Genomic DNA, 11,182 nt, shown 5'->3' on the forward strand with positions numbered 1-11,182 from the left:
AGATATTTACTTTTCAGCTGCTTAGGATTTCCTTCCCTTAACTGGGTAAAGGAAGAAATTTGAAGGGATTCCTTCAATATTGCTAGAGTTTTAACAGATAAGACTTGGAAAGGCTCAGGCATCATTTTTCAGGTGTCACTTTTATTTTAGAAGTGAAAAAAAAAGGCTTCTTAAGCATCAGGTCTGTGTTAGTGTAATAACACCTTTTTTTTTTCTTCTTTTTTTTTTTTTTTTTTTTTTTTGTCATTATAAATGCTAATGTTTAACTTGTGGGCGAGAGATGAAAGAAAGTAAAAAAATCGTACATCTATAAACTAGAATATGTATGGGAAGATTTAGTCCAAAAGACTGATCATGTGTGGAGCTGCTCATGTGAATGTGTGCTCTTGAGGAGGCTGTTTTCTAGCCTTATTGAGAACAATTCATAGTTTGTTGTGCTAAGTGTTCATGATTGGATAGGGGACGACATATATAGAACTCAAAAATAGATAACTGCTTATTTGGGAGGACAGGCAGTCCTCCCACTTAAATCACATCATCTGAAAGGCTAAAAAATTTTGATGACTTGTTCCACCTCTCCACTCTACCCTGCATATGTTGTTTTCCTCACCAACTCCGTTCAATGTCTCTTTTTAGAAACAATCTTTTGGCTTCTTCTCCCTTTTACAGGATTTTGGATTTTGAAATCTTAAGTGGGAAACTTGCCTCCCCTTCCCCTTCCACCTCAAGCTCTGCCAGAATTGAATTAGGAACTTACTTAAATTTATGTTTTTCTTCTAGGACAGCCTTAAGACCTTGTGGGTGGAAGACGTCTTTTGCTTCTGCGTTCGTGTCGGAATGGCCTAGGCCAGTCTGTTGCTCTATGGTTCCTACCACAGGTGCTCTGCAGCAATGTATTGGGATTTTGCAACCAGTGCTAGTGGACCATCCAGATGGCCGTAAACCTGCAGAGAAGGTTAGTACAGAATGTGTTCCAGGAATTTTGGATGCTTTGGTCAGGTCTGTCTGCTTTGGATGTGTCTTAGAGCAAAGGAAGCATTTGATGACTGCGTGTATGTTACTGCTTTGTCATTGGATTATATTGGCTTTGTGTGGCAAGCTTTCTGTAGTGAGTTCGTTACAAGGGTGACTTCTGTGAGAAGCTGCTAGAACCTTCCCATATATCCAATGGAGCCAACGCCAGCAGGCTCCAAAATGGGCCTGCAGCCAGCAAAGGCCAAGCCCATGAGTTGCTACTAGCATCCCTGGGTTATGTATTTATGAAGGGGGAAAAAGTACCCTGCAGCTGAAGAGCGAGAATATGTGATAGGAACAGCTCTGCTGACACCGAGTAGAAAAGGAGGGGGAGGAGGTGCTCCAGGTCCCAGGGCACAGATTCCTTTGCAGCCCATGGTGAAGACCATGATGACACAGGCTGTCCCTGCAGCCCACAGTGGAGCAGAGATCCACCTACAGCCTCTCTGGAAGACCCTATGCCAGAGCAGGTGGATGTCCAAACGAGGCTGTGACCCCATAGAAAGCCCACACTGGAGCAGGCTCTCTGCAGCACCTGTGACCCCATGGAGAGAGGGGCCCAGGCTGGATCATGTTTGCTGGCAGGACTTGTGGCCCCATGGGAAACTGGAGCCTCTTCCTGAAGGACTGCACACCATGGAAGGGACCCACACTGGAACAGTTTGTGAAGAACTGCAGCCTGTGGAAAGGAGTCATGTTGGAGAAGTTTGTGGAGGATTGTCTCTTGTGAGAGCAGGGGAGGAGTGTGAGGAGTCCTCCCCCTGTGGAGGAAGGAGCAGCAGAGACAGAGTGTGATGAACTGGTCATAGCCCCCATTCCCTATCCCCCTGCGCTGCTGCGGGGGAAGAGGTATTGGAAATTGGGAGTGAAGTTGAGCCTTAGCAGAAGGGAGGGGTGGGGGGAAGGTGTCTTTAAGATCTGGGTTTATTTTTCATTACCCTTTGATAATGAGAAATATCCCATCATTATGATTTGTTTGGTAATAAATTTTACTAATTTCCCCAAGTTGAGTCCATTTTGGCCATGATGGTGATAGGTGAGTGATCTCGCCCTGCTCTTATCTCAGCTCATGAGCCATTTGTTGTATCTTCTCCCTCCTGCCCAGCTGAGCAGGGGAGTGGCAGAGTGACTTTGGTGTGCACCTGGCACCCAGCCAGGGCCAACCCACCACATGTATATCCCATGTTTTAGTGTTTCGTCAGGGTCCTGTTGGACCAGTTCAGTTATCTGCAGCTATTGAACAAGTCTTCATAATCCCTTTAGATATTAGTGCAAGCCTAATTTAACTCTTACTGTGGTTGTCTGTGGGTATTGAAAAGTATGACATGCAGGTGGATAAACCACTCCATTTTTAGTTCTCCTAAATTTACCTTTACCCTCTTGGTATGATATCATCTTGAAGGGAGTGATCTAGGCCAGTGAGCTGGAATTCAGATCAGCTTTCCATCCAGCTGAGCTAAGAAAGACTGAGTTTTATTTTCTGTGTTTCTATAGTAAACACAGTTCCATTAAAGCATCTTTGCCAGACCAGAGATGACTTATTAAACTACTGCAGTGGTAGTCACTGACTGCCCAGTGAGGTGTTTAACAACTGAGTTTGTGTGAAGCCTTCTCTGTGTGCATCTCCTACTCTTTTTTTTTAAGCTTGATTGCAACAAGATGGAGAACCAAAGTTTAATCAGACAGATGGGCAAAGATGTGATATGACAAGTCCATTTCCTTTGGCAGAAAAGATTTACCAGTGCAGTTGTATTTAGTGTGTTAAATGTTGTCCTCCACTTGGTATCATTGGTATTCACATTTTGTGCTTATTTTGTATCTTAATGTTTTTGTTTCGTCAAACCTGTTAGCAGCTTTCATAGATTAGTTTTCAATGACTGAGATCTAAAGAACTTTTTGGGTGCAGCTCTGAAGTTCAGATTCAGTGGGACAAAATGGGAAAAGTGTTTCAAGTTTAAGTGGGTCCTTTTCCAGTTAACCTCAAAAAATCTGATGTGTACTCCTCAATCCAGTGCTTAAAAGCTATAGTTTGAACAAGCACCAGTCTAGGAGGGAGGGAAAAATATATCCAAAATTACTGCCCAATACTGTTTAATAGTAGTAGAAGATACTTAAGCAAAAATAAGGGTGGGACAAAACCCCCGCTTACTTATGGATTTACTGCTTATGGCCTCTCAAGATGCAGTTCCACTAATATTTCTTTTATTGTAGCTCAGTCACCTCTTCTGTGGTTCTTGACTCTAACGATGAGTTCAATGAGGTAACAGATTTGAGTGGAAACATGAGCTGTTGAGGGGCGATACCTGACGGGACTGTGTTCTTTGGTCTGGGTCAGCACTGCTAGACTGTGACTGAACAAACACAATTGTTCTTGGCTATTTTTCAGTTGTGTCAGTTCTCCTATTAAGTTTCTTTACTGCTGTGTAAAGTTTTGCTGGTAAAGCAGAAGGCTGGTATGTTGGAGTGGCAGCTACTTACACAGTAATAGTGTGTTGATGAATCTTTAACCTTGGTCTGATCATGTGGCACAGCTTCTCAGGCATACCTACTTTCTCTTCCTGTGAAGATTCTAGTATATTCAGGGAAGCTGAAGTCTTTCAGAAAAGGTACTGAAAAGTAATTTTAAATGTCTCAGAGCATGGAAAGAAGCTTTAAAAAGCATCTGATCTCTGACCTGATTTGATTTAATTTGAATTTTAAAAGTGATTGTATTACTCAAATGCTGTGGTTTCCAATTAATGTACAGCTGAATTTGCAAAACAGTTCCATCATAGTCCCTTTCTTAATGTTTTCTGTCAGAGTAACCTTTTTTTATGATGACCTGCTTCTCTCTTGGCTGCTAGTTGGGAATGAATTTTGAATTGTAAAAAAGCTTAAGTTGCTACAAGCTTTATACCTTCAAAAATCATGTGTCAAATTACATGCACTAGCTGTTTTTTTGCAAAGTGCCTGACAGTTTCTGGAAAAAAATTGGTGAAGTAATAAGCACCTAAGTATTTGAAGAAACTTAAGTAATCTATTGAAGTCTGATACATACCTGCCATACCTAATGTTCTGCTGACTGTTTTCTCTGTGCAGCTGTGCAGGAAAGTGTTAGCATCAGTCCTTTATAGGTAATTGGGGAAACAAGTGAAATCTTTCACAAAATAATCTTTCTGCCTTAAATTACATATCACCCTCCTCAGATTTCTCTGGACTGCCACACAGCACAACAAATAAACAATTCTAAATTTTATTTACCTTTAATACCTTACTGATGCATTGCCTATACCATGCTTTATTTAAATTTGTCAAACCTTTTTCATACAAGGATGAAAACTTACTAGTTAAGCCAGATGGAAAACCTATTTTGGAATCACTGGCTCTAAGAGTATAGTCTTAGAATTTAACATATGAGTAAATCTGCCATTTTTCTCCTAGAGTATTAAGAAATAAAATCCAACGATGTTTGAAAAGCATTTATTACGAAATCATGTAAGTGTATCATTTTGTTATGAGAATTACTTCGTTTAAATAATTTCTATGATCTAAATGAAAACTAATTTTTTGCAGTTTTATTGATTTTTTTTTTTCTAAATTTTTTTTATAAAGTCAAAGCATGATTTTTTTTTTCTTGTGTTAAAGAAGTGCAGATTTTTGAAGCTGTTAATGAAGCAGGATTACTGTTTTCTATAGAACTCAACTTAGCTTTTCCATACTGCTGCTTTTGCTCAAATGTGGACTTGAATGTCCTTGTTTGTATTTTTCAATGAAGTTGTAAGTTTGGAAGTGTGCTCAGTGTTCTGTTTAACCTTTGGAAAATCAAAATGTGCATCCAGTCCTGCACAAATACTGTGATAACAGTGACTTGATAGGGCTCTCCAAGAGCTTAATTAAATTTATATCCTCCTGTTTGCAGATCTTTTTCTTTTTTGTTACATTTTCTCTCATTAATAATGGTATGAATTTTTTTCTATTGGTATATGTCCACAGTGCAGAAGAAAGTTCATTCTGAATATCTACAAAACCAAGATGTTTTGTCACACTTGGCTAGATTTAAATGTAACATGCTCTTGGTCTCAATATTCATGCTTATCTTTAAGATACAACAAGCTAAGTTTAACTAATGGGTTGGTTTTTTTCCTTAATTGTTTGGAAGTACTAGTCTAGTGAATGTGAAGAGGTTTAAAATAATTGCTGTAGTATTGGAGATGAGTCTAAGAAAAGGCATCAGTGTAGCCAGCAGTTAGTTTTTTTCTGGAAAATGCTGGCAAATAAAGTCTTGGTTTCTAGATAATTATATTTTGTAAGGCTATCTAATATATCTGGTTTGGGGTTGGGGTAAGAGGGCAAAGTGTTCACACTGAAATTAATAGACTGGATTTCTTGTGACTTTTAGTCTTTGAGGTTTTTTCCTATATAGCTTCAGTATTCTGCAATTAAAAGTGATTTAATTCTTCTGGCTGGCCTTACATTGTCCTTTTCTTTTTGGCTTGCCATCAAACTTCTGCCAATCTTTCATGACTACTCAGTTGGTCATTTTATTTTGCTTGTCTACCAATCTAGCTTTGTCACATATTCTTATTTGTAGGGACTGCTACTGTAAAAACAGTTTCATTTATTTGCATTAAGGCTGGCATATGACATGGGTGGATCAAACTGTGTTCTCTCCTCTACACTTAATGAAATATGGAAGCTCTGTCTGCTGATAACTTACAGTGAACTAGGTGTATTTCCCTGGTCAATTACAATTTCTGTGATTTGGTGCATTGTTTATAATTGTCTGCTTTTACAGTTACAGAAAGATACTTCATGGATCAGTGGATACTGTGTGCCCCAGGTTTTTTGACTCATATGGTCTGCTTTATATTTTTTAGATGGTTTCTTAACTTTCGTGCCTTTCTCCTCCTTTTGTTGTATAGTCTTGAGTCCAGCAGCAACAGAAGATCACTTTTCCATCCATTCTCTACTTCACCTGTTACCTTAATTTTTGTTTGAATGGTAGCAAGGTAGGAGATGTAGATGTAAGAGCAGTGGGGAAGGAGAGTGCTTGCATGGAACTGAATTGGTCGTAGCTGCTGCCTGTCTGAGAGTTAAGGATAGTTTGCTTACTTGAATATCAAAGGGGAAAATGCAGTGAAAAGGGAAGGGACGGTAGACTTGTGGTGAGAATGCTCCAACGTGTGAAACTAGCCTTTGCAAGCCTTTGTTCAAAATGGACAGTACTGACACCTCTCTAAATTCTCTTCTGCTGTCAAGCATCACTGGTGATTCAGCATATAAACCTCTATAGCTCACTCCAGGTCTGAATTTTAGAATTTAAGCTCTGGTTCTGTGGAAATACCTACAGTACCAGTGCTGAAGACTGAGATGCCATAGAGACAAAGAAAGTATCTCTAGTCCTGGGAAAGAGCCATGGATATGTTGGTCTTTTTGCAAACTATTTCTAGCAACTTCTCCCTTTAAGTTTCTTCTTTCCTTGTCTAGTCTTGCAAATGATCCCAAGTTCTAAAGGATTTCTAGACCTCTGCTTTTATTATTCTCACTTTTTATTTTTTTTTACCTTACAGTTCTTTTCTTCTTGTTCACCTATTCAAAGCAGAACCCACAATATGAATTTTTCCTGCTTTAGAAATAGTCTTTACATGGACAAATTTATGTGGCCTTGAAGAAAATCTCATGGTCTTTCTTTTTATGCCATGTGTACATTAGCATGGGTTGACCATGGAAACAAGGAACATGAACGCATGGTATTTCTCAGGCTTGTGTTGTCAGCGATCTCTGGAAAGACAGAGTTAAGAAAAACTAAATCTAAAGCAAGTGAGTGTGAGGGGGAAAGTGAAGGATGGATGTGAGGAATCTTATCCTTGGTGCAATACTGTGCGTGTTAATTAAGTACAAAACAGTTGTTAGCAGCAGAGGTTACCTGCTGAGAAGAGAGCTTTATGTGTGGGAACAGACTTATGTGTGAATGTATGCCTCAAAGCTGTATGCCCTTTCTGTATAAATACAGCCTTTTCCTTTCTGGGTAGGCTTTATATCTGCATATGGATATAGCAAAGGGGCACAAGTTTTTGTGAGAAACATTGCAATCATTTAATAAATGTATCACAAAATTGGGCAATACTAGTTTTTCTTTTTTTCTCTGTATCTGATCAGGCTTTTCTTTCTAGAGAAAGGCATGGGGGTTTTTTTGTGGTGGTGGTTTTTGGGTTTTTTTTTTTTTTTGGTACTAGGTTTTCTCTATATTTCAAAAAATGTTTAGCCCTGCAAAACTGCTGTGCTACTTTTGGTTAGAATTCTGGTGTTTCTTTAGACATGGCGTGGTGTGTGGTATTTTTAAATTTTTATTTTAAACTATCTGGAGTGTCACTGTTAAAGAGATGGGAAGAAAAAAAGAAAAACTAGTTAACAAAACCTTTGAATTCTTCGCCTTTCTTTGTTTTTTCTTGCCATAATATAACCCACCATGTGTTAAATGGCTGTTGCCCTTAGGTTTTTCAAATTATATTTCCTGATTATTTTGCATCTTCAAGATTAGTCACGTGTGTTATCCTATCAGCAGTTTTTAACTTTATATCTGCTTGTATTTGATTTATCAGCAAGTTCTGCATTTAATCTATGCAGATTTCAGCCAGCTTCTCTAGGATAAACGCCCTATGCCCCCAGCACAGAACAAAAATCTTTTACCTGTGTTTTTTTCAAAGCTTTTTCTAAAACTCAGGTTTTTTGAATATTTTCCACATATATTGAAGGCAGAGAAAAAGTGTTCTTCAGACTTACTTGGTGTTTCTTCAAGTTTCCCTTCTGGATTTTTAATCCATAGTAGAAAGTTTCAGAATTAGAGGTTTCTGCAGTTACTCATATAGGGATGGTTTAATCTGTTGGCTGTAGTTTGCCCAGTATTTCCAGAAGTCTCCTCTATAATCTTTTTTTCTAATTAGCTGACTCTGCTGTTCAAATTCTTGCCCATTAGTGATTCATCCTTAATGATGGCTATTTGCCTATGTAATTTTCTGCCATCTTTAAAAGTGTTTGAAGAATTAATGAACAATTTTATTCCCCTCTAGTTTTTGGCTTTGATACATATCTAAAAAATAATCAGAAGCATTGTGGAGGTTGGTTAGAACACTTGAGACAGCTTGAAAGATTCAACAGTTTTCACAACATACAAGGAAGGTGTCAAGAATGTCTTGTATAAGATTTATTCATGTGATTGTGCAGAGTCTGCTTAGGACTTTGTGAAAAATGTGTAACTAGCTTGGTGACAGTAAATTCTTCTGACTTTTAAGTAGTTGAAGATTTCTCCTTGAAATTTGTAATTCTTTAGTACTGACACCTGAGTTTCTAGTTCTCTTCTAACTTAATAGCAGAATAGAGAGTAAATTTGAAACCCCTTTGTCTGTATTCACTTGTGTTTTCATGAAGAATTTGCTTATTTCCTCAAAATACTTCAAAAGCAAATGCTACCTGACACGTGAGTGTTGACATGTACAGACTGAAGAAAGTATCATCTGCAGAAACTGCTGTTATTTGACACATCTGTATGAAGAGTGACCTATAGATAAAGATAGTATTCATTTTCATGCAGTCTCAGCTGGTAAATTATAAGTTTGAAGTTGAACATTTTAATGTAGAACTTGTAAAACATTTGGGAAGTCAGCTTGATGTTCTGGACTATGTGGAAATGTTATAAAGGAAGATGGAAAAGCACTGAGAATAGGAAACAGCTTACTGTGATTTGGCTTCACGTAGTCTAATCCAGTGCATATAATTTCTTAAAGAAGATTACTCACAATAGTAAATGTAATTTTTTTTCCAAAGGAATTTTAACTTTGAGAGAAGTCCTATCAGCTGGCCTGTTCTACTTATAGCTCGTCTGGCACCTGCCAAGTTATTTAAAGTAGTCTTTGGAATCTATGACTTCTTGATTATTAGAAATTCTTGACTGCTTGCATATTTGGGTCTTAGTGAACATATGCCTTGTAAGGCCAAGTGATGCTGCTTTTGGCTAGAAGCCTTCATGCTGTTTTACATCATGTCACAAGCCTGATTATCTAAAATATGTGGAGGTATTTACAGCTTTCCTTGCAGACAGCAAGTAGTACACTAATAAGCTAGTCTCTACTACTGCATTGTAATATAAATGTTGAGTAGTTCAGCTTTTTATTTCTTAAAGGAGCACTTAGATCTGATAGTTTAGAAAAAACTGTGTCTTCTTAGTAATGGTGAACTGGTAAGGTCTGTAGCTCACATGACAGATTTGTTTTTCTTGAGGAAATGGAGGTCCTCACCTAGAACACCTGTGTTGTTGTGACCTGGATTTTCCTCTTTGAGTCGTGTGGTGTTGGGGCTGAAAGACCAGCTAGCACAGCTCTTCAGGGATTTATTAAAGATTGGAGTTAATTTATAGCTCTGGGATGCTGATTGGCAGGGGTGTTACAGTGCTGAAAAAGCGAAGTGCTGGATAACCATCTGTGAATCTTCCAAAAAAAAAACAAACCAAAACACCCAAAATGAATTCCACCTCAGCCTTCTAGGCTGCTGTGAAGGGTAGCAGAAGTCTCATATAGGTCTTACTGTTGCATCTTCAGCCGTTAATTATTGCATGCCAAGGATTTATGAGCTTGGTGCATTGCATGCACTGACATTTAAATCATCTCTTGCTGCTGTTAATAACAAGAGCTTTTCACTCATGAATTGCTCATTGTCTTCATGCTGCCTGTGATACTCACGGATGAAAATACTGCCTGTATTCTCTAGCTGGCTGTTACTCTTAGTCAAGCACTTTCAGTCGTCCTCCCAGAGTGCATGTGAAGTAGCTATGGCTTTGAAGAGGAACGTTTGGTCTCTGTCAGCATTTGAGGTGTCACTAGCCCAATTTAAGTTGTTTCAGGAAAAGAAATCATTGTCAATTGGTTTATAAATCTGCTTTCCTAAGAGGATTGCCTATTCTGTAGCTACAAGGGGAGGCAATATCTGCCTTTCAGTGTATAAGGAAAAGATTTGGATAGTAATGATTTGAACTTTCCTGCCTGTACTGCAATACCCAATAACTTAACACCTATGCAAACACTTACTGTTCTTGGCTTCAAGGTGCTGTATATATATTTCTGTGTATTCATTTCGTTATGTGTTGCAGTTAGCTTGGACTAATGATGCACTCCAAATGTTTGAAGCAGTGCTCTAAAAAGATAGATAGTTGTTTGTTGTTAGAGGATTGGCAATACTGGGTAATGTGTACTGATTGTTCACTGGACATAGTGCAAGGGTATTTTAAATTTCAGAGCAGTTGAGAGAATGGAAATGTGTGAAGGATACCTGAATGAGTTGTCTAGATAATTTTCATTCAACCTGGAGAGCAGAAAGAGAAATGAAATCGTCCCCTCAGACATTTAGAAAGCTACTTTAAAGTCATAGAATAGACATCTAGTGAATCTCAGCTGTTTATATGACAGCAGTATTCTTTGTACTTTTACTGGTATTCCTAATTTTCAAATTTTAGCTGTCCTCTTGAAGTGCTGTAATATTTACAGTGGCATTCTGACAGAGAATATTTTGTCTCCCTCATGGATCAATTTATTCTTTTGCTTGTGTACCAAAAATTGTTGTAAAAAATAAAAAGTAAATCCAAAATCTGTGGGCTGAATTGGTTTAGAAATTTTATTCTTTGATTAAAATATTATTCATCTGGTCCTTTGAAACCTTGCCCATTGCAATTTCTTCCTGCAAGCAAGATAGGGCTTTCTTAAAGTCAGTCAAAAAAAGTACTGGCTGCAGCCAGGGGAAAAAACTAACTTAGTAATTTCAAAGGTTTTAGTTTGAGGAGTTGTGTAAATAATATTTTATTTCATTCTCAAAAACAATCTTTTGAGGGGAATTTGGCATGCTTGCAAACTCATTTGCAAAACCATTAAGGACTAATTTGCAAAATTATGAACTGTTTTCAGAAGTTCAATGATTATAGCTAAGATGTTTCTGAAAACTATAGGTACCAAAATAGCAATGTGTTTCCAATTAGCTTTATTGCATTAACTCAGAGAATTTGGTTTTAAAGCCTTATTGCTCAGTTTAGAAATGTAATTTCCTTACTATGTATTTGTAAAAGTAATTAGAACTAATAATAAAATTTTAGAGGTTAATTAAAGGCTACTTAGATGAGAAGATCCCTTCCAACCCAAACTATTCT

At 37.9% G+C, this 11,182-nt stretch overlaps 1 protein-coding gene across 1 annotated transcript in view; it reads left to right on the plus strand.

The window, feature by feature from the left end:
- Positions 1–785: 785 nt before the first annotated feature.
- Positions 786–11,182, plus strand: part of GALNT1 (polypeptide N-acetylgalactosaminyltransferase 1) — a 66,676-nt gene continuing 56,279 nt past the window's right edge. The window contains exon 1 of the mRNA XM_009071195.1: positions 786–955. The gene's annotated coding sequence lies outside the window, so the exon portion shown is untranslated. The remainder of the gene's footprint in view (positions 956–11,182) is intronic.

This window comes from Acanthisitta chloris, unplaced genomic scaffold (assembly GCF_000695815.1).
Source record: "Acanthisitta chloris isolate BGI_N310 unplaced genomic scaffold, ASM69581v1 scaffold183, whole genome shotgun sequence".
NCBI classification, from domain to species: domain Eukaryota; kingdom Metazoa; phylum Chordata; class Aves; order Passeriformes; family Acanthisittidae; genus Acanthisitta; species Acanthisitta chloris.